A 21,360-nucleotide genomic window follows, 5' to 3' on the forward strand; every position below is an offset into this window, starting at 1 on the left:
ATTAACCCTGATTTGAACAGGGCACAAAGTGCATTGGTGGGATGTGAACTCAGCAGCTCGGGGTGTGTTGACATTTAAAAGGGGAATTATATGATTTCACAGTGATGTAGAAAGAATAATGAACCAGTTCAATAGAATTTAGAATGTTTCTATGAACTCATGAGGTCTCATTAGTACACAGAGAGTACTTTTCTTGAGCCTTATTTTCTTTTTATTTTAATGTGAAATCTTTAAGATAATACATACGAGGGGCAGAACACCTAAAACCATGTATTTTAAGACATGGTTGCAAGGTAAAACAGAAAATGTTTTTGAAAGATGATTTATTGGCATTTTTCTGAAAATAGAAACTACATCAACTCTTCTCCTTCATTTAGCTGCTCCTAAAATTACAAAGATTTGAATTTGATAAACAATTTTTATTCTCTAATGTTTTCAACTCCCCAGCTGTGAATACAATTCATAATAAACGTGACTCATGCTAAAGTAAAGGCTAAAACTTTTAGCATTTAGCTACAGTCTGCTGTATATTCTAATTTCTAGGTTGTTTCTTTTGTCTAGCAGCTTACTCAAGCAGTAGCTCAGTTGTTGCTAGGCAAAAACTGGGAGACGCACTTTAATAATCAGTACAACTTTACAATTTTTGGTACTGCGTTGTAACGTCACACTTGCGCCCTCTTCTGTCTCAGTCTGTATCCTGCAGTTGATATCCAAATCTTGGTTTGTAGTTTTTATGAAAAAAAGAAGGAAAAAAGAAAGGGCTTCAAATGTTAGATTCGCCAGATCAGACAGAAAAAGACAATAGCATTATCTGCATCGCACTTTTAAATGACATGAACAGACGACCTGGGTCGAGTTTAACAAAGCAAACAAACAAAATGTCCAATTTTCTGCGTGTAATTTCACCATAACACCACCAGAGAGAGTCATTCTCTCACTTTGTGCTGGTTACAGTGCATAGAAAATAGGTTAACACAAGATAGGTTAACACACACACATACATCATATACATATATTTATATACAAAAAATATATATATATATATGTATATATATATATAATGTAATTGTGCAAGGATTGTTTGCTGTCATAAAGTCTTAGTTACAAGTCCCATAAGAAAGGCAGATATAAAGTTGCACTGAATTATCTTTGGGAATAATATCAAACTTTAGATGGAGTTTGGGTTGTTCCAGTGCAACTTCAATAAAGCTTTGAGAACCTCCCCCGCTGCTGAGCTGGGAAGGGAGATACAGGGAGGGAGATATATATAAAAAATAATATTCCCTTCTCACCCTCCGCGGGTGGTCTGTTTCATCCTCTGAGCTCGGGTCCTCTACCAGAGGCCTGGGAGCTTGAGGGTTCTGCGCAGTATCTTGGCTGTGCCTAGAACTGCACATTTCTGGACTGAGATGTCTGATGTTGTTCCTGGGATCTGTTTGAGCCACTGCTCCAGTTTGGGGGTGACTGCCCCGAGGGCCCCGATGACCACAGGCACCACTGTGGTCTTCACCTTCCAGGTCTTTTCCAGTTCCTCCCTGAGGCCCTGGTATTTCTCCAATTTCTCATGCTCCTTTTTCCTGATGTTGTAATCACTTGGTATTGCTACATCCACCACAACGGCTTTCCTCTGTTCTTTATCTACCACCACAATGTCCGGTTGGTTCGCCATTACCATCTTGTCTGTCTGGATCTGGAAGTCCCACAGGATCTTAGCTCGGTCATTCTCCACCACTTTTGGGGGTGTTCCCCACTTTGATCTTGGGGCTTCCAGTCCATATTCTGCACAGATGTTCCTGTACACTATGCCCGCCACTTGGTTATGTCGTTCCATGTACGCTTTCCCTGCCAGCATCTTGCACCCTGCTATTATGTGCTGGACTGTCTCAGGGGCCTCCTTGCACAACCTACACCTTGGGTCTTGTCTGGTGTGGTAGATCTGAGCCTCTATTGCTCTGGTGTTTAGGGCCTGTTCCTGGGCGGCCAGGATGAGAGCCTCTGTGCTGTCCTTGAGTCCAGCTTTCTCCAGCCATTGGTAGGTTTTCCTGACATCAGCCACTTCAGTTATTTGTCGGTGGTACATCCCATGTAGGGGCTTGTCCTCCCATGATGGTACTTCCAGCACCTTGTCTTCTGTTCCCCATTGCCTGAGACATTCGCTGAGCACATCGTCTGTTGAGGCTTTGTCCTTGATGTATTTATGGATCTTGGATGTTTCATCCTGGACAGTGGCTCTCACACTCACTAGTCCTCTGCCTCCTTCCTTACGGCTCGTGTACAGTCTCAGGGTGCTGGATTTGGGGTGGAACCCTCCATGCATGGTTAGTAGCTTCCTAGTCTTAACATCCGTGGCCTTCATCTCTTCCATTGGCCAGCTAATTATTCCGGCAGGGTATCTGATTACTGGTAAGGCATAGCTGTTTATTGCACGGATCTTGTTCTTGCCATTGAGCTGGCTTCTCAGGACTTGCCTTATTCGTTGAAGGTATTTGGCTGTGGCTCCTTTCCTTGTGACCTCATCGAGGTTGCCATTTGTTTGTGGTATTCCCAGGTACTTGTAGCTGTGCTCTATGTCTGCTATTGTTCCTTCTGGGAGTGAGACCCCTTCTGTGTGGGCGACCTTTCCTCTCTTTGTAACCATCCGACCACACTTCTCTAGTCCGAATGACATCCCAATGTCAGTGCTGTAGATCCTGGTGGTGTGGATCAGTGAGTCGATGTCTCGCTCGCTCTTGGCGTACAGCTTGATGTCATCCATGTAGAGGAGGTGACTGATTGTAGCCCCATTCTTGAGTCGGTATCCGTAGCCAGTCTTGTTGATGATTTGGCTGAGAGGGTTCAGGCCTATGCAGAACAGCAGTGGGGACAGAGCATCTCCTTGGTATATGCCACATTTGATGGACACTTGTGCAAGTGGTTTGCAGTTGGCTTCAAGGGTGGTTTTCCACAGCCCCATCGAGTTTGCAATGAAGGCTCTTAGAGTCCTATTGATGTTGTACATCTCTAAGCATTCAATGATCCAAGTGTGTGGCATTGAGTCATAGGCTTTCTTGTAATCAATCCAAGCGGTACACAGGTTGGTGTGTCGGGTTTTGCAGTCTCGGGCAACTGTGTGGTCTACAAGGAGTTGGTGTTTGGCTCCTCTGCTATTTATGCCTATGCCCTTCTGTGCCTTGCTCATGTATGTATCCATGTGCCCGCTTATCTTAGCCGCTATGATGCCTGACATGAGCTTCCATGTTGTAGAGAGACAGGTTATTGGCCGATAGTTGGATGGGACTGAACCCTTCGAGGGTTCCTTCTGTATCAGGATTGTGCGCCCTTCAGTTAACCATTCAGGGTGAGTCCCATTTTGTAGCAGCTGGTTCAGTTGAGCTGCCAGTCGCTCATGGAGGGCAGTGAGTTTCTTAAGCCAGTAGGCATGGATCATGTCAGGTCCTGGTGCTGTCCAGTTTTTCATACCCGAGACTCTGTCTTGGACATCTGCCACAGTGATGGTTACCGGGGCTTGTTCAGGGAGGTTGCTGTGGTCCTCTCGTAGAGAGGTTAGCCACTGTGCATTGCTGTTGTGGGACGCCTCCCTTTCCCATATGCCTTTCCAGTATTGTTCAGTCTCCAGCCTGGGTGGGTCTGCTCTATTGTTATTACCCTGCCATTGAGAGTACACTTTAGCTGGTTGGGTGGCGAAGAGCCGGTTAATCCTCCTGGCTTCATTCTCTCTCGTGTATCTCTTTAGGCGGCTGGCCAAGGCTTGGAGCCTTTGTTTGGCAGTTTCGAGTGCTTCAGGTATGGGCATCTGGCTGTACTTCTTGGGTACTGATCTTTTCATTGCACCCCTTTGGAGCTCTGACAGTTGACTCACTTCCCTCCTTGTTATCTTGATCTTAGCCTCTAACCGTCTTTTCCATGGTGGGTATTGGGTCTCATGGTTGCTCTTATAACCAAGCATCTCAAGGATCACTGATGCTGAGTTGTATATCAGCTCATTGGTTTCTGTTATGGTGTTGGTAGGGATCGTTCTCAATGCCGAATTCACATCTTCAATGAGACTTTCTGATGGTACTTCACTCAGCCGTTGTAATTGGCGTCGGGGTCGTCTGGTGTCCATTCGGGCCATGATTCTCTCTCTCAGGTCAGTTGCTGCCTCATTCAGCTCAGATGGTTCGTTCATTACTGGGGCTACATACCCAGTCTCTGGGCGGGGAGTTGTAGTTGACTCTCTTCTGACCTGGCATCCTGGCTCCTTCCCGTAGCACTTGTGTCGTACCTCGTCAATCTCCAGTTGTGACAGCAGTTGCCGTTTGCGGATGTTGGAACACTGAGCTACTAGTTGTTTGGCAGTTAGTGTTGACTGGGGATGTCGAGCTAACCATTCCTCCCACAGTCTTTGCATGTAGCCCCTCTGACTAGGATTACTTGAGTAGTAGCATTCCAACAGATCCATGTTTTCATCTCTCGCCCATTTCCGTCTTGTTCCAGTAGCCCACTTTTCATCAGGGTGCTCTGGTCCCCCAGCACCTGACGCAGACCTTGTTTGACCGGGCGACGTCTGAGCCGGCATGTCATGCTTATTTGTGTCTCTCATGGTATGAGGTAGGCTATATAGCTCCAAGGGTCTTGCCTAAGGACCCACACTGACAGCTCAATGTCACCGTTGTAACTTTGCCCCAGCCCCCAGCCTGGCCTCGAACCCGGGTCTCCCGGGTGGAAGACTGGTGACTTACCTATTGAGCTATACAGTCATATATATATATATATATATATATATAAAAAAAAAAAAATTCCCTTCTCACCCTCCGCGGGTGGTCTGTTTCATCCTCTGAGCTCGGGTCCTCTACCAGAGGCCTGGGAGCTTGAGGGTTCTGCGCAGTATCTTGGCTGTGCCTAGAACTGCACATTTCTGGACTGAGATGTCTGATGTTGTTCCTGGGATCTGTTGTAGCCACTGCTCCAGTTTGGGGGTGACTGCCCCGAGGGCCCCGATGACCACAGGCACCACTGTGGTCTTCACCTTCCAGGTCTTTTCCAGTTCCTCCCTGAGGCCCTGGTACTTCTCCAATTTCTCATGCTCCTTTTTCCTGATGTTGTAATCACTTGGTATTGCTACATCCACCACAACGGCTTTCCTCTGTTCTTTGTCCACCACCACAATGTCCGGTTGGTTCGCCATTACCATCTTGTCTGTCTGGATCTGGAAGTCCCACAGGATCTTAGCTCGGTCATTCTCCACCACTTTTGGGGGTGTTCCCCACTTTGATCTCGGGGCTTCCAGTCCATATTCTGCACAGATGTTCCTGTACACTATGCCTGCCACTTGGTTATGTCGTTCCATGTACGATTTCCCTGCCAGCATCTTGCACCCTGCTATTATGTGCTGGACTGTCTCAGGGGCCTCCTTGCACAACCTACACCTTGGGTCTTGTCTGGTGTGGTAGATCTGAGCCTCTATTGCTCTGGTGTTTAGGGCCTGTTCCTGGGCGGCCAGGATGAGAGCCTCTGTGCTGTCCTTGAGTCCAGCTTTCTCCAGCCATTGGTAGGTTTTCCTGACATCAGCCACTTCAGTTATTTGTCGGTGGTACATCCCATGTAGGGGCTTGTCCTCCCATGATGGTACTTCCAGCACCTTGTCTTCTGTTCCCCATTGCCTGAGACATTCGCTGAGCACATCGTCCGTTGAGGCTTTGTCCTTGATATATTTATGGATCTTGGATGTTTCATCCTGGACAGTGGCTCTCACACTCACTAGTCCTCTGCCTCCTTCCTTACGGCTCGTGTACAGTCTCAGGGTGCTGGATTTGGGGTGGAATCCTCCATGCATGGTTAGTAGCTTCCTAGTCTTAACATCCGTGGCCTTCATCTCTTCCATTGGCCAGCTAATTATTCCGGCAGGGTATCTGATTACTGGTAAGGCATAGCTGTTTATTGCACGGATCTTGTTCTTGCCATTGAGCTGGCTTCTCAGGACTTGCCTTATTCGTTGGAGGTATTTGGCTGTGGCTCCTTTCCTTGTGACCTCATTGAGGTTGCCATTTGCTTGTGGTATTCCCAGGTACTTGTAGCTGTGCTCTATGTCTGCTATTGTTCCTTCTGGGAGTGAGACCCCTTCTGTGTGGGCGACCTTCCCTCTCTTTGTAACCATCCGACCACACTTCTCTAGTCCGAATGACATCCCAATGTCAGTGCTGTAGATCCTGGTGGTGTGGATCAGTGAGTCGATGTCTCGCTCGCTCTTGGCGTACAGCTTGATGTCATCCATGTAGAGGAGGTGACTGATCGTGGCCCCATTCTTGAGTCGGTATCCGTAGCCAGTCTTGTTGATGATTTGGCTGAGAGGGTTCAGGCCTATGCAGAACAGCAGTGGGGACAGAGCATCTCCTTGGTATATGCCACATTTGATGGACACTTGTGCAAGTGGTTTGCAGTTGGCTTCAAGGGTGGTTTTCCACAGCCCCATCGAGTTTGCAATGAAGGCTCTTAGAGTCCTATTGATGTTGTACATCTCTAAGCATTCAATGATCCAAGTGTGTGGCATTGAGTCATAGGCTTTCTTGTAATCAATCCAAGCGGTACACAGGTTGGTGTGTCGGGTTTTGCAGTCTTGGGTGACTGTGTGGTCTACAAGGAGTTGGTGTTTGGCTCCTCTGCTATTTATGCCTATGCCCTTCTGTGCCTTGCTCATGTATTTATCCATGTGCCCGCTTATCTTAGCCGCTATGATGCCTGACATGAGCTTCCATGTTGTAGATAGACAGGTTATTGGCCGATAGTTGGATGGGACTGAACCCTTCGAGGGATCCTTCTGTATCAGGATTGTGCGCCCTTCAGTTAACCATTCAGGGTGAGTCCCATTTTGTAGCAGCTGGTTCAGTTGAGCTGCCAGTCGCTCATGGAGGGCAGTGAGTTTCTTAAGCCAGTAGGCATGGATCATGTCAGGTCCTGGTGCTGTCCAGTTTTTCATACCCGAGACTCTGTCTTGGACATCTGCCACAGTGATGGTTACCGGGGCTTGTTCCGGGAGGTTGCTGTGGTCCTCTCGTAGAGAGGTTAGCCACTGTGCATTGCTGTTGTGGGTTGCCTCCCTTTCCCATATGCCTTTCCAGTATTGTTCAGTCTCCAGCCTGGGTGGGTCTGCTCTGTTGTTATTACCCTGCCATTGAGAGTACACTTTAGCTGGTTGGGTGGCGAAGAGCCGGTTAATCCTCCTGGCTTCATTCTCTCTCGTGTATCTCTTTAGGCGGCTGGCCAAGGCTTGGAGCCTTTGTTTGGCAGTTTCGAGTGCTTCAGGTATGGGCATCTGGCTGTACTTCTTGGGTACTGATCTTTTCATTGCACCCCTTTGGAGCTCTGACAGTTGACTCACTTCCCTCCTTGTGATCTTGATCTTAGCCTCTAACCGTCTTTTCCATGGTGGGTATTGGGTCTCATGGTTGCTCTTATAACCAAGCATCTCAAGGATCACTGATGCTGAGTTGTATATCAGCTCATTGGTTTCTGTTATGGTGTTGGTAGGGATCGTTCTCAATGCTGCATTCACATCTTCAATGAGACTTTCTGATGGTACTTCACTCAGCCGTTGTAATTGGCGTCGGGGTCGTCTGGTGTTCATTCGGGCCATGATTCTCTCTCTCAGGTCAGTTGCTGCCTCGTTCAGCTCAGATGGTTCGTTCATTACTGGGGCTACATACCCAGTCTCTGGGCGGGGAGTTGTAGTTGACTCCCTTCTGACCTGGCATCCTGGCTCCTTCCCGTAGCACTTGTGTCGTACCTCGTCAATCTCAAGTTGTGACAGCAGTTGCCGTTTGCGGATGTTGGAACACTGAGCTACTAGTTGTTTGGCAGTTAGTGTTGACTGGGGATGTCGAGCTAACCATTCCTCCCACAGTCTTTGCATGTAGCCCCTCTGACTAGGATTACTTGAGTAGTAGCATTCCAACAGATCCATGTTTTCACCTCTCGCCCATTTCCGTCTTGTTCCAGTAGCCCACTTTTCATCAGGGTGCTCTGGTTCCCCAGCACCTGACGCAGACCTTGTTTGACCGGGCGACGTCTGAGCCGGCATGTCGTGCTTATTTGTGTCTCTCATGGTATGAGGTAGGCTATATAGCTCCAAGGGTCTTGCCTAAGGACCCACACTGACAGCTCAATGTCACCGTTGTAACTTTTTGCCCCAGCCCCCAGCCTGGCCTCGAACCCGGGTCTCCCGGGTGGAAGACTGGTGACTTACCTATTGAGCTATACAGTCAGCTATATATATATATATATATATATATATATATATATATATATATATATATATATATATATATATATATATATATATATATATATATATATATATATATATATATATATATATATATATATATATATATATATATATATATATATATATATATATATGTTTTTTTTTGTTGGATACGCATCCAACCGGCTTTTTTAAAAAGCCAGTTGGATAAACAAAAGAACTCATAGAGATAATTTTCTACTTTATGAAGACAACTTTTTTTTCTATAAAATAATTTCTCCCTTCCCAGCTCAGCAGCGGGGGAGGTCCCCTAAGCTTTATTGAAGTTGCACTGGAACAACTCAAACTCCATCTAAAGTTTGATATTATTCCCAAAGATAATTCAGTGCACAAACTTTTGAAAGTGTATTACCACGTTTTTGAACACTGACGTAAAAAGTGGAGAATCTTAGTAGTCTGCAAATACATTTGATATTAATGATCAAAATCTGTTCATAGTGACATATTGAACATATATACATATATGTTCATACATACATATATACATATATATGTCAACTGCACAGGAAGCACAGCAAAAATGGAAGGCTGGTGTTGGTAAGAATAAAAATCACAGCATAATATGGTTTACAGTAAAACATTTCTAAGGAGAATGAAAACTAAAATATACTCCAGAGATGCAATGTTGTTCCTCGCAGCGTGACACGCGGTACATGGGTAATCAGTGCCTCTGCGACACGATGAAGAGGCACTGAAACGCTCTTTAAGTGGCAGAATCTGAATGAGGCACACACTGAATACATACAGCCTGCAGGTAGTGAAGATGAGCAATTCTCCAGCTCTGCTGCTCATTTGAAGTTTAAGCTTTTGTATTGTTATACAGTCTTATATCTACCTGCATGTCTATCTCTGTATGCCAGCGAAATACTGACGTTTCTACAGAAAATACTCACAGTATATTGTCATACTGAAATCTCTGTGCTCAGGAAAATATACAGAATGTCTTTAATAAAATTACTTTTGACAGCTAAATGAGTTGAGGTGTTAGTCACTTACTGTGCAGCCTTATAGGAAATAAATTCATTAAGTTTTTCTACATTAATTGATAAATTGATAACGTTTTAATTCAGAGATGTGCAGTTTGTAGAGTAAACTGCATGTATATCTAAATAGTTATAAAATCAAGTCCAAAACAGCAGTAGCATAAAGCAAATGCCTGTTTAATCCTGTACACTTTCAGTAACATTTGCTCACAACCACATAGAAATACAGACATGTATTTAAGCTAATTTGTGTACCAATATACACAATGCATAAACCTCTATATTCAGATATTTAAATACTTAAACTCATTGTAGATGTAAACTCAAGAGGACAGTTGATTGAAGTTTATCCACATGCCTGTAAAGTGAATATTGTGTTTTTGTCATGCATTTTAAACTGGGTCATATTTGAGCATGGCTTTATTTCTAGGCTCAATATCATTATTTTATTTCATACACAGAAAATGTTCAAGTTTATATGGAGAGAAGGGTTTTTAGAAGGTATCTCTCCCTGGAGAAGTTTCAAATTTCCATCTCTATGAACAAATAATATTTGAACATTTACAGGGATGATATTTTTCATTGGAGGCTGCACAGTGGCGCAGTTGGTAGAGCTGTTGCCTTGCAGCAAGAAGGTTCTGGGTTCGATTCCCGGCCTGGGGTCTTTCTGCATGGAGTTTGCATGTTCTCCCTGTGCATGCATGGGTTTTCTCCGGGTACTCCGGTTTCCTCCCTCAGTCCAAAAACATGACTGTCAGGTTAATTGGCCTCTCTAAATTGTCCCTAGGTGTGAGAGTGTGTGTGCATGGTTGTGTGTCTCTGTGTTGCCCTGCGACAGACTGGCGAACTGTCCAGGGTGACCCCGCCTCTCGCCCGGAACGTTAGCTGGAGATGGGCACCAGCAACCCTCCCGACCCCACTGAGGGACAAGAGTGAAAGAAGATGGATATTTTTCATTACTTTGATGGTTATTGCTGCAGATTATATTCTGTGAATTTTACTGTACATATCTGGACAATTTGAATATCAGTTTATTCCTTTTTTCATTCAGGCTATTTTTGTTTCTTTGGGTATTGTTGTACTTTATTTGTTGTTGTTTTTTATTTTATTTATTACTGATTAGGTCTCTTTAAAAAAATATTTTGATGAAATATTTGCTTGGATAAATGATAAATATAACCACAAGAGAAATGAACCATTCTCCAGGCACACTCAGTTTGGCACATTCACAGTTAAGTGTTGAAGCATCTCTACTAAAAAAAAAAAACTCTTCTGCCTGCAGAAAATAGTCCTCCCATTGGAGCTAAATGACAAAGTGTGCCATTTGCAGCTGTCCAATTTGCATCTTTACTGCTCAGACACTAATGTGCTCTTAAAGTATATAAAGCAGAAAAAGTGCTTTCTCACATAAAACAGAAGCTGTTATGTTTATTATGATTAAGTTAGTTGTTTATTTTAATTATTGTGAAGAACTGGGCTCAAAAATCTTGTTGGTACAACCTGCATTTATGGTTGTAATGAATTATGATGTGCAACATTTTACCTATATTTTCAAATTAAAATATTTTTTTTTCTCATGTTTGGTTACATGATCTGGCTGACTGATGAGAAATTATATACACGTTTGTATATCATGTTTGTACATGCTTTTATATTCTAAACAAAGCCATAAGAATAAGGTTGGTAAAACATGGAGGTGATTGCTGGTCATCAGTTACACCTGATCCAATCAAGCTCACACAGCCCATATCTGAGAAGGTTACCTAGTTTGTTTTTTCATTATGAAAATTAATTTTATTATTTGTCTTTTTTTTCTCGTCTTTTCCTTTTTTTTTCTTTTCCAGTTTTATAAATAAGTTCAAAATACAAAGTCACTGTTTCCAGCCGTATGACTTGCTTTTGGTGCAGAAAAACAGCAAAGGTATAGTGCCAACATTTTCATAATGCATAATCAAATGTAAATGCAAATATACATGCATTCAGGATTTGTACACATAATAAAATAAAATATCATTCATAGCTTTTTGAATGAATGATAATATAATATAGCCTGAATAAAAAAAAAGTAAAATTTTTGCCTTGAGGGCCACTGTTAAAAATTGCAAAAAAAAAAAAAAAAAAAAAAAAGGAACTTAAAACAAACAAACAAACAAACAAACAACCAAAAAAAAAAAACGTAGGTTTCTCCCGGGCTGTGTAGTTTTAGTTCTGATGGGCCTCAGCCTCTTACCAGTGGAGAGAAGATCAAGCAGCTCTTCCCATGTAATGGGGATCACCCTTAGTCTTTCGATGCTGTCATAAAGTCTTAGTTACAAGTCCCATAAGAAAGGCAGATTGGATCCAGCTGAACTACTGGAGCATCCTTTTTATCTTTGACATTTGCAGCAGTAGACTAGACAGTGATGGATGAGGATGGGATGAACTCAATGATGGCTGCTGAAAAGTGCACAATAATTTTATTTTTCAGGTTGAATTTTCATCAGAAAATACATCCCCTGCTGTTTTTTTTTTTTTTTGGGCAAAGTTACTGAAGTCCAAAAATGAAGTCCTGGATGATCCCAGTATTCAACAGTCTCCACTGAGGAGTTCCTGACAAAGGTAGAACCATAAGGATCTGAGTTCTTCTTAAATGTATCAGTTACTTTCACTTGTTGACCACATAAAGCTCCAGATTGTGCCATCTTACTAGGGAGACTTATTCCCACCTGACAAGAGCTTCAGGCGAAACATCAGTGAAATTCAGGCATTTAAATAACTTGAAATGCAGGTGCTGGTACACAGCAAGGGTCTCAAAGTCCAGTCCCCAGGAGCAGGTGTCTTGCAGCTACTGAACGTGTCTGTGCCACAACATAACTGAATCGAGTAATTAGAGCACCTGCAGGAACCCACAGAACTGGATTGTAGAGGAAGTAATTTAGTCATCTGATTCTGGTGTGTTGGACCAGGGTCACATTTAAAAGTTACAGGACACAGACCCTTGGGGACTGGATTTTGAGACCTGGCTTAAGTGTTAAGTAACCAAGATTGAGAAAAATGAGTGAGTGGTTTTAAATGCAGTTAAATGTAACATAAATATTCTCTCAGAAAAACTTTGACTCCATGCACAAAGTGGGAATTAGGTGGGACTAATGGAGAAAAACTATTATGGGGAGCTGAAAAAAAAAACAGAGAATCTGAAGAAAAACACACAGAAAGCAGAAAAGAAGAGACTCCCTAAGTAGAATGTAACTTAACAAAACAATGACTTAAACTATTAAAATTACACAAACAGCAAAGAAACTCAAAAACAATTTGAATTCTAGACCTAATGCTAATAAAATACTTCAATACTGTAGTCTAAAAAAACTGCATGGGGGAAGATAGACTGAATATTTATTCCTAGATCAAAATAGTTCTTAAAGAAGAAAAAAAGTTGAGGTCTCTCAACAAAAGGAGCTTTTTGTGCTGCGTAGTGAAAACAGAAAAGCGGCCATTTGTTCACTGGGTATGTAAGACATGCCGTATGCCATAGATGATGACGCCTTAACATTTAATCACCAACATATTTCACTAAACCAGGACCAAAGCCCATTTGGGAAAAAGGGGAATTATTAATGCATGTCAGTACTGTAGTTTATGGCCCATCCATCCATCTATCACGCTGCTCACCAATAAAAAAATCAATAAAAATCGTTGGCATCAGAATGTTCAGCAGTGAAAATGCATAAATACCAATGCTTAGTTAAATTCATTTATATTATAGCATTAAAAATAAAACATTAAGTTGAGGAAAGTGTTTTAGAGTTGAGTCAAATAAAAGGTGATGTAAACACTGCCTAATACTAGGTAGATAGTTTACCTCCCAACCACTTGCAAAAAAAATGACTTCAATCATACATGTGCTGAGATGAAACTACACCACTGGAACTGCGGTCAATCTATAATAAACCTCTGCAAACTCTGTAGAGCTGAATTATAAACTAATCTGACACAATTACACTTAATTAGGCTCCTGATCTCCCAAATCACAGTAATATCATGTTGCTTCAATGAAAATCTCAAGTTCCCTTTGTGTGAAATCCTGTCAAGGCACTGAAACCTCAGAGTTCTCTTTGCTTTCGAAGAAGCAGGTTGAAGTAAGAGGGAGCTCCTTTAAAATGAGCAGCGTGCTCAAATGTAATTTACATAAGAAATGAGAGTCTAAATGATTGATGTGTAGTTGATCTTAAAAAGATAAGGGAAGAAAAGAGCCTGCATCATCTTCATTGGTTCATTAGTGCCTTTATGCTTTTCCATGACAGCTACTTGAGCTCATACATTTTGGTCCTTGGAGGGTATAAAGGCTGATAGAATGACTAAAGAGTGGATTTTTACACGTCTGTGCATGTTTACATACACAGATGTGTATCATAGGATTAAAGTTAAAGTTATCACAGAATTAAAGTACATTAATTAAAGTTAATCTCTTCTAAAAAAGCACCTGAAACAGAAGTTCTGCAGCATTGTGGAAACTTTTTATCTCAGTCCTCTCTTTGTTCACCTGAGTGGAGCTCATTTCATGACGTTGTGGTGATTTTGATCAAGCACATGAGCAGGAGCAGAATCAACCATCCTCAAGATTTAGGGAGATATTATTATTTCTTAAAAATAGTTACTTTCTTTCTGGGGAAATGGAAATGATTTTCATCATTGGAGTGAAATGATCAGTTGATCACAGGATATTGATGAAAAAATGGGGAGAAGCAACACCAGGAAGGTAACTAGTTTGAAAAATGAGCACATTATGTTATTTACACCCACTATTCCCACTTTTCTCCAATTATTCGGATGTTTGTGTGGTGTTTGAGCAAAACAAAGCAAAGCTATACGACTTCTGTTTAGGATTTAATAAAAAATAAATTTTAAAAAATCTCAAATAAACATCTTCTACTTCAAATCTTTATGCTGACATAAACCAAATATTTCCTGCTCCTGGACAGAAGTGGGTCAAGTGCAAACCCATGAAATATGTAGGAAGTAAAGTCTTGAACCTGCAGACCACTTCCAACTGCTCTGGGACCTTGGGAATTGGGTTTAGGGGGAAATGGTGAACACATATGAACAATCATGTTACTTCATCAACAGTTACAGCTGACCTACATACACCTTAACCCACAGTGAGGGATGGGAGAACTTTGTTGTTACTTTTTCTGTTTGCTGAATAAAATGCTCATGTTTAATTTTCTGAGACTGAGAGTCATAAATATCTGACATTGTGCAGTCGTCCTTCAAAGTCTTTTTAGGACCTTCATTAAGTCGTCAGACAGACACTTCTGATATATTCGCCTCTACGGAGCTGCATGAAGTCACTAAATGATTAATAATCAGGAGAGAAAGGAAGGAAGAGGCCAGTTATGCTGCCTCAGAGAGTATAAAAATTGTATTCTTTGTAGATCAAAGATCATTCTTTCCAATGAAAACTTCATCTTAGCAGAAGGCAGGTCTGGACTAATGAGCCCTGGAGTATTAACAGATGGACTTACTGTAAGAAATTTACAGCAGAAATTAAAATAAACTACGCCATCTGAAGTTTTAGCAGCATATCTGTGATTTTCTCTGCCTACTTTGTAAGATTACAATGAAATAAGTACATTTACTATCCCCTCCAAAAACATTATCTTTAAATAAAAAACACAGCTGAGCCATATATGATTTTATATGTGATCTACAGACTGATGAGTGTTTGGTGTATTACTATTAAGAGAATGTAAATGGGGGAAATTCCGTTTAAAATAAAATACTCATAAAAAGGAAAATACATATATAAGTAAAAGGACAGCTCTAAAAGTGGGAGAACATTTCCCAGTACTACAAATTGCCCTATTTTCCTTTACAACAACCAGTTTGATGCATTTAATTGCCATATTTGGTTTGATAGTAAATCGTCTTTAAGAAAAATAAAATAAAAAGCAACAACAGAATTGCAAACTTTATACCGCCACATCAAACTGACATTTCCCAACAATCATAACAGCTGCATCCTGCTATCTGTGGCATGTCAGGGAGGAGTTAATCAGAGGGTTCTCCAGCCAGTAGTTACTTATTAAAATGTTTTGCAACACTCTTGGCTTCAAGCTAACGCTTTGTTCTTATATGTTCCATTTGAACTTAAAGTCAGAACATATCAGTTAATAGTTGGAAAAATATCTTGAACACCCAAATGATGACGTTCCAACATCCTCCAGTCCCCGAATTTATCTTTGTTAAACTACATGATGCTACACTCTTTCCTATCTTGATAGATATACAGCTGTTCTGAAAAGCACACGGTTTGAGTAACTATATTTGAGGAAATCCCATAATCCACACATTTCTAAACTGTCTGAGGCTCTGTAACATATCTGTTTTGTATGTTTTTTTTTGTAAAATTGCAGTTAAATTTAGCATTGAGGCAGCTCATCATCATTTCAGGTTTTTTAAACTTTATATGCAGCCTGATCATTTTAAGTGCAAAAGAGATTAAATCACCCATGTAGTTTTTTTTAGTCATCTGTGGTGAGAGATAGAGTATCTCCTGCAGTCAAAGTAATATTTTATGGTTTTCTATGGCTTATTTTACAAGGCACATACATAAAAAAACAAACTCCAAGATTTGTAAGAAAGAAGGCACAGTCACATTTTTCAGGCTTTGTTTATTAAATATCTGTGAATTTCATAAACTCCCCCTGACTTTGACTTTCAGAGTAAACACACACACACGCCTCTCTCCAGACACTGCTGTGAAAGCAGTGGTCAGTCAGCTACATTTAATTTGTAGTAGGAACTTGGGAAATTTGACTTCTGACTCAAACAAGTCAACTGGAACAGCCTCCCTGAAGTCAAACTACTCACTTGGAAAGTTTGAGAATTTTCCAAATGCCGACTTTAAGACCTAGTGAGGCTGCTCTTCACATCAACAACAGAACGCTGTGGTGGAAAGTTGTTTATTTTACAACACACACTTGTAAGAGTGCGTCTAACATCAGTGCTACATGTTTAGAGCGCCTGCAGCTTTAAACTGTATGATTGAAAAGTGGTGTTTGCATGTGGAAGTAGCTTAAAAATGGTGCTTGTAAGAAGGTAAGACGAACAATGGCAAATTAGATGTCACCATGTTGGAATCCCGACTTCTCTGCCTAATTTAACGGGAATGTTGCTCTGGGATTCAATTTCTGAGGTAAATGGGATGCAGCATTAAACACATCAGTAGTTTCCAATCCCAAAACTCAGAAAAAAAACATCCAGATAGGTGAAAATGTAATCACTCTGACGGTAACTATTTTTAAAATTTCATCCTACTAGTATGAATGCGTTTTTGTAGTTATTATTGTTTTATTTTCAAACCTACGCACATAGAAGTAATTAGAAAAAAAGATAGTGAGTTTTTTTCTTTCTGGGTCTCCCGGAGGGGTGTGTGGCCCCTCTAGGTGCGCTCCTGTCCGTCTCTGGAGCTGCAGCCGCTCCTCAGTCTCCTCCTCCCTCTCAACCCCGCCCCCTAGGAGTGACTTGAAACGAGGAGAGGCAGCGACCCTGCAGACACGCACACACACACACACATACACACTCTGAGCTTCTCTTTTTTTTTTTTTTTTTTTTTTTTTTTGCCAGCAATGCCGTGTCTTCTCTAACGGGACAAGTTTAACCCTGTTGGATACCGCTGTCCTTTCGGCCCGTCCAATGTGAACATCTTCACCCGGACTGAGGTGAGTGCAGAAATTCAAACATGCTGCCAGTTTTTTTTTTTTTTTTTTCAAAGGGGTGAGCTCCGGACCGGTTATAACTGAGGGAAGAAGCTGTGGTTTTTTTCTTCCCCCTTTCTCTCTAGAGGAAGGCAGTGCTGGAAGAGGGAGGCATGTCCGGCTTGTTGGAAACAGTTTCGGATAGCTCACTTTGTCGCCCTTCGTGGGTAAACAAACGGTCTATCAACCTGTAGTTAAGCCGGAGAAAAGCGCCGCTTCCGCTGCCTGTTACATTCAGCCGCCCGGTCTGAGATTAGCAGAGCGGCTCTTACATCTCCTCCTTCATGCCGCCACTACGCCACTGTACTGTTACACATGGCTCTGTCTGCAACAACTACAGTATTTCCCCTGATGCTGCCGGGCTCTGGATTGCTGGGACGGGTAATCGCTGTTTGAAATGTTCGGAGCTGCGCAGATAGTTCACTTTTTAAGATGCTGGCCGCTCATCAACTGGATGTTTGGTTTTAAACTTCAAATCTTCCGCGGAGGAGCAGTGTCGGGACAAACACTTGTAGTTGAATCTAATTGCTAGTGTTATCTTTGTACTACTTTAAGCTATGCTATTTTTTTGTTTCAAACTTTATGATGTGGAATAAAAAGCTAGCCGTAAAAGCTACTGTAAGTTCAAAATGGTATGGGAAGCACCAATCATATTGAGCAATCCCCCTTTGGTCACCTCTGATTGGTGATCAGCTGGTCAAATGCTAAAATAATAATAATAATAATAAAAAAAATGTCCCAATTCTTACTCATTATATTCTGTCTACAAATAAGCTAGCGTCTTGCAATCTGATACTTTTTTCAAGTTTAATACAAATCTGAGAGATTATTTAGGGCTGCAGGGTGTTTAATGTGACGATGCCATTGGTTGCATTTAGCCCACATTTCCCTCATTTTGCTCTTTTGTTTCCATCATCACTGTATTGCCACTACACATCAAGATCTTGGTTTGTTAGAATCTGGATTTGTTTTTTTTTTAAATAGTTGCTTTTGAAAGTCAGAGAGCTTTCAAACTGCTGTAACATATTTAAGGCATGCAAACTAAGGATGCAGCGCTTTGAAAATGCTAACTATGTGTACATGGCACATCCAAACTCTCCTTTGTGATTGTGATATTGATATTTGATCATCTATACAGTTCTACTTCAATGCTTAAATGGAAGTAATCCTGTAATCTTCTTATTTTCTGATGGATTCCAAACTACATTTTCTAAGTAGCTGCTGTACAATTTGCTTATTGTTTTGCATTCTGTTTTTCTTTTTTTTAAAACAGAATAATTAGAGCCAAGCAATTACTGAATCACGACTATCATTGCAGTGTGAGTGTGTGGAATACCACAATGGACACAAACAACTAGTTTGATCCATGTTTTTGGTACTCTATTATATTTCATGTGTTGTGCATTGAACCACTGCTTTGCCGATAACACATTTGGCCATCTGGATGGATAGTTCTTGTCTTTTGCGTCTATCCTAATCTACATCTTGGTGACTGAGATGCTTCAGCTGCGGCTACAAACGTTGATATAAATTGAGTGAAGAGTTTAAGTCTGTCAATATCTATCAACGTGACCTTCAGTGTCTTTCTACCTTATTTCTAATGGTTAGTTGTGTCTAAAGTTTCTGCTCTTGCGACACATGATTGGACATAATAGGGCTTAGCGTTTTGATTTGATTCAGCAGAAATGTTTCCGAAGAAAACAGCATCTACCTACACGTCAAATAAAAAAGGCACTCTGTGCATCATCACAAAGAGCTAACTTCCTCTGCAGAGGATAAGCGTCTATGTCTGACTGGTTTGTGTGACAGATCCTTTTTGGCTGTGTTTTATCGCTGCATCTCTTTAAATGAAAGAGAGACTTGCATCAGTTTGTTTCTTAAAACAAGACATTAGACAAACAAGTTGAAAACCAACGTGTAAAGAACGGAAAGTGTTCTTTTTTACATTGTGATGGTGTACCCACAGGACTCTGGTAAGTAGTTTTACCACTCTACGAAGCAGCAACCCTAAGCATGCCTCTTAACGGTCCAACCTGACAGAGTTATGACATGCAGGTTATGTCATGAAAACCTCAGACAGCCAACTTCAGTGCTGTAGGAGCTATTTAAACTTAATATAGGCTCAATAAAAAAAGGTTTAAATGCAGTGAGAAACTACAGGCAGCCATTTCAGCAAAATCACTATAGGACTGATTTCAGTTTTAAGAGCAGCGGTTAAAGCTAAATGAATGGATGATTTAATGTCTGTAACATTGCCCTTTTTATTTCACATTTTAGTTGACCATAAAGCCGAACAATGCCCTATAAAATGTTCCTACCTCCATGTGTTGCTATGCAAAGTAATTTTTTTCTGTTACTTAAATGACATCCATTAAAATGGGAGCATTTAATCTAGACATTTATTTTGACCTCTTTCAAAAATCTTTATTTTTAAGTTGAACTTTCTGTGTGATCTCAATATAGGAAGGAAGACATTCTTCAGTTTTTTTAGCCATTGCATCCAATCTGTGGATGTTTTCACTGATCAAAATCTTTATTTTCTTTTAGAAATTATACATATAAATGTTAGACTTTAGTTTTTTTTATTTGCCTTAAATCAAAGATACTTGCAGCAGAGCGGGAATGGTTGCTTTTGCAGTTTATTTGATCTTGCACGCAAACTTGAATCCAGTTGGTCTTTGAATAACAGAAGTTGTGCAACTGTGGGTGGGAAGTTGGTTGCTCTAATTATCCTGTCATCTTGAAAACATTGCTGTAGAACAACATTTCTAGGGCTAAATGAAATTTCCTTATCCAGCTTACTCCCTTGTGCCTGGAGGTTGGAAAACTGAATCAAAGCAGGAAATTTGTTTGAAATAATTCATCTGATTATTTAATTGTTTATACCTTTTAAATCATTGGTTGCCTGTTCCAGCTGAATGAAAAATGTTAACATTTTCAGAACTTGCAACATAATTCTTTCAGTACTGCAAGTTCTTCTGATTGTCTTTTAAGTAGTGAACTTCTGTATCTTGCTCTGTTCTCTGTTCACTCTCCAGCATTCATGAAACATCCTGAGCTTACTGTTCCCCTTGATGTAGATTTAGTTAAAACAGGTGGCAGGCCTTCCTGGCTTTGGTGGCCTTTTAAATCTTTGATGCATTAAGCCGTTCTCATTGCTCCCCCTGTAATTTCTCTTAGCATCTGCACAAGCTGTTGGTTCTTGTTGGAGAAAGGGGTGTGGAGTCTGCCAGCATATTTACTGAGCGAGTGTGTTGCACTGATGATTGGCATTGATGCATGCAAACATACCTGAAATGTCCCACAGACTCGCATCACAATGCACGAAGACTTATGGTTTACGGCTGCATTAATCTTTTTCTGCTGTCAGAAATGTGCCTCGTGTTTTCACGCTCAGGGGTTTCAGTTTATTTGCTGTATGGTCTGTTTTCAGTGCACCTATGACTTTGATATATTACGGTCTAATTGCAAAGGCAACAAAATAAACCATTTGTTATTTTAGCTTGAACACTGCATATGTCTGAAATGCAAGCTAATGTTGAAGCAGATCTTGTCCTGCGTAAATAAATTTGGGAAATTGGTTTAAATTTTATTGTATTAATTAATTAATCATAAGAATTAAATTTTGTCTAACCATTACTAATTCTTAGAAATTGTGTTTTCTATAATTAAACTTTATTTATTCAGACAATTTCTTTAAAACTATCAGTTCTCCTGCTGCTCCACACAGAAGCTGTTTCATACTTTCACCCAAACAACATAATGTCTTCAGCAAATAGGGACACTTTTAGAGCAGTAGGTATGCTGCATGTATCACTTATGTAAAAAATAAAAAGGTTCGGGGCCAGAACAAAACCTTGTGGGACACCACCGGAAACCTTTAGTAGATCAATCATCTTTATTTTTCCAAACATATTCATATCTGTTATTAAAGTAATTGTTTGTGAATAATGTGAAAATGTTTGTTAAATCATTTTGGTTTTTATAAATTTGCATGCCTATTCAGGTATTTTTGTATTAAAAGAAAAATCAACAGATAATTATTTTCACCACTATGCAGGCCCTGACTTTAAGCTAAAATAGAGCAGCATAATTCCTCAGGCATTTAGATTTGGTAAGAGTGCATACGGTTTTTAACTCGGGGACAGTTTTTAAAGAGCCTCCTGTGGTTTTTGGGGGTTGTGGCAACATTCACAAAATGTATGCATGCTTGTGCAAGAAAACTGAAATTGATATAGTGCTGGTGGTGACTTTCTTTCTCCAAGTCATTTAAACCCTGATTCAGTCTTTCCTAAATGGATTCAAAGTAGCTTTCTATTATTTTTCACACTTTTCAAAA

General features: G+C 40.9%; 1 protein-coding gene across 2 annotated transcripts in view; it reads left to right on the forward strand.

Moving 5' to 3' along the window:
• The first annotated feature begins 16,665 nt into the window (after positions 1-16,665).
• Positions 16,666-21,360, forward strand: part of ppp1r16b (protein phosphatase 1, regulatory subunit 16B) — an 86,421-nt gene continuing 81,726 nt past the window's right edge. Inside the window, exon 1 of one of the 2 annotated variants that reach the window (XM_008408446.3) lies at positions 16,666-16,985. The gene's annotated coding sequence lies outside the window, so the exon portion shown is untranslated. Of the gene's footprint in view, positions 16,986-17,050; positions 17,403-21,360 lie in introns of those variants that run through there. The other variant, XM_008408447.3, reaches the window with a different exon arrangement.

This window comes from Poecilia reticulata, chromosome 5 (genome assembly GCF_904066995.2).
Source record: "Poecilia reticulata chromosome 5, P_reticulata-male-v2, whole genome shotgun sequence".
Lineage (NCBI taxonomy): Eukaryota > Metazoa > Chordata > Actinopteri > Cyprinodontiformes > Poeciliidae > Poecilia > Poecilia reticulata.